Source organism: Orcinus orca, chromosome 8, assembly GCF_937001465.1.
Source record: "Orcinus orca chromosome 8, mOrcOrc1.1, whole genome shotgun sequence".
Classification (NCBI taxonomy): Eukaryota; Metazoa; Chordata; class Mammalia; order Artiodactyla; family Delphinidae; genus Orcinus; species Orcinus orca.
The window spans coordinates 9,458,981-9,462,075 of record NC_064566.1 but is presented as its reverse complement, the minus strand read 5'-3'; positions in this window follow the sequence as shown (position 1 = coordinate 9,462,075).

The following is a 3,095-nucleotide window of genomic DNA, read 5'->3' as shown; positions in this document are numbered from 1 at the left end:
TCCCTGCTGGCGTCCCTCCTGCTGGTCCCATCAGCTCTCTGCCTCATCCACCCCTGTCCCTGTAGTGCCCCACAGGTCCTGTATGGGCCCCACCTCTGTCCCTTTGCTTACGTCTTTCCTCCCAAAGCTGTGCCCTTCGAGTTATGAAAGACCTGCCCTTCCTCCAAACACCGGTCCAAACCCTGCTTCTGCCGAGGAGTCTTCCAGGATTCGGAGCTAATCTCTTTCTTCCTCTGACATTGGTCCCTTCAACTTTTACTGAGTGACAGTAGGCACTTGTGCCATTGCATCACCATCCCTCCATGGCCACTGGGAGACCGAGGGCTCAGTGGACACAGGAACTTTGTTTCTTCTGTGCTCCTGGTACGCAGGCCCGTGCTCTGGCACACTGCAGGTGCTCAGTGCAAACTCTGGTTGGATGTAGTTGAACAGTTGTAAAAAGGAGGAATCCTTGCCCCAGGAGCATCCTTCATTCCCTCAGACATGGTTCTTTGCACTTAACTAAGGGTTAGGGAGGGCCCCTCCTGCATTTTCTCCTTAGGAGCCCACAATGGGAACCTCAGAGGTGGAACTGGAATTGGTCTCTGGAATTTGCCTGAACCCACCCTCCCTCTTTTTATTTTGGCTGCTCCGAGAGGCATGCAAGATCTTAGTTCCCCAGGGATCAAACCCGTGCCCCCTGCAGTGTAAGTGCGGAGTCCTAACCACTGGACCACCAGGGACGTCCCTTTCTGAAGCTCTTTAGCTGAAAACTCCTGTGTTCCAAGGTAAGGGGTCCTCAGGCCCAAGCTCCACCCAGCCATGTGGGTTATAGTCAATTCCGTTTCTTAAAATGAATCCAATAATAATAATAAATAATGCTCAATAATAAAAACAAATACTTAATAATAAAAGCTAATACTTTTGAGCCCTTACTAGATATTCCAGGCATGCCATTTGCCAGATGAGAAAACTGAGGCACCGAACTACATAGTAACTTGCCCAAGGACACCTGCAGTTCGGATCCAGAGCCCACACTCTTTTTAAAAACTTTTTTTGGCCACACAACTTGCAGGATCTTAGTTCCCCGACCAGGGATTGAACTCAGGCCCCAGCAGTGAAAGCACCGAGTCTTAACCACGGGACCGCCAGGGAACTCCCAGAGCCCACACTCTTAACTGCTCTTCATCCCCCTTCCACTGCCCAGATCACTCATCCCTCTGCTCCAACTCGTTCTCTGCTCGTCACTCCACTCTGCATGTCCAGGGTCCATCATGGGGTGTCTCACCTGGGGGTTTAGTAAGTGCTTATGGAACAGGTGAATGGAGTTTGGGAATTCTGTCTGCTTATCCAGGTTATCCCTAGGAGGGTATGGAGGGCATGAGAGGGAAGAACAAAAATGTTGGGTCCAGCAGCACGGACACTCCCACCCCAAGCTCAGCCTCCTGGACACCCTGATACTCTCTGCCACATCTAGGGAAAGGGATGTTTCTGAAAAGTTCCCAGATTTCAGATAGGCTCTCGTCACTGTTAGTGTAAGATCAGAGGGCTTGAGTACCGTTGCCTCTTGGCCAGCCCCTGTGAAAGTACTCCAGGGAAAAACACTCTGGAGGCTTCTGAGGTTATACGTGAGGTAGGAGATAGATGGGCCCCTGGGCTGGACAGCTGGTGTTTGTCAAGTGCAGCAAAACTTACGTTTGTTCTCACCCAGACACTCTAAGGACAAAGCTAGTGGCAGAAGCTGAGCTCTGCTGGAATAAAGAGATACAGTGACCACTCTTGAGGTCAAGGAAAACTTCCCTGTCTGCGCATGCACAGGAAGGCTCCTTGGGGGCCAAAAGGGGTGGGGCACCACCCCATAGTAAGTGTGGACATGCACCCATAGGCCTCTGCTGTGGGATCCGTCTTAGCGAAAAGTTGCACATGCATGTTGGGGAGAGTCCTAGGACAGGTCAGCTGTGAAAAAAGAAACACGATAATTGGCCAAAGGTAAACAAACACCAGAAGGAGTGTCCTATACAAGTGATCTAAATCACCCCTTGACTGCCCTCCTCATTCAGGACTCCTGCACTCCTCTCTGGGCGTGTATTTCTGCCTAGCTTCTGACTTAAATAAATAAACTGCTTCTCTGTGTGCTCTCCCATACGCTGTGCTGTGTCTACTAACAAACTCTGTACCTGTATTTTTACACTTTTTTGCCTCCTTGCAACATTCTTTCAGACCAAGGAAAGAGCCAGAGCTACTTTGCTTCTAGCCTCTAGCCCCTGGTGGTCTAGTGGCTAGGAGTCCTGGTTTTCATCCAGGCTAGCCAGGTTCAATTCCTGGGCAGCGAATTGAGATCTCTCTTCCGGACTGCTCACTGCTGTCTCTCCAAGATCAGATGGATGAAAAAGCTGGGAGGTCTATATCAGTCAGGATGATTTTGATTTCAGGCAATAAAATCCAAGCCACACTAGCTTAGCAACAAAAGGGATTTGTTGGCTCTTGTAGCTGAGAGATCAAGAGAAGATGGGTTTCAGGCACGGTTCCATCAGGCCTCTGCCCCTATTTCTCTGTGATTCTCTCTGAGATCTGCTCCCATCTGTGGAGCTCCATCCTCAGGCTATCTTCCGATAGCATCCAGTGTTGCAGATCTTCTTCTTCCAGAGGTAATGTTAGACATGCCACACACACACTGCCCCCACCCCCCCAGCCCTTCCATTTCACAAGCATTGTCTGATCGGGTCTCACCTGAGTCAGTTGGAGTGTCTGATTCTAAATAGCTGCTTACGTAAACCTAGAAGATGGAGTTGATGAGTGTTTCTAAGTGGGATTTTGGCCCCAGGGCTCACTGGAGACAGGAGGAGTTTCTGCCAAGTGCTCTCTTGTCTGGCTTGCTGGTATCATTTTACCAAATAATACAGTTATCTTAGAGGCAGGACATTGGAGCTGGCGCACCCAGGCCTGTGCCCTACAGAGTTCTACCACCATGTGTCTGTTTGAAGACCTATGAGGGGCCCAGCACTCTGATTTTGGAAGCTCCACTGCATACCACAGCAAATACATTAAAACGTACCTACATGCCTCATTCAACTTAATGGAAAAGTAACTTAAAAAATAGCTGAGCTCAGTTGCAG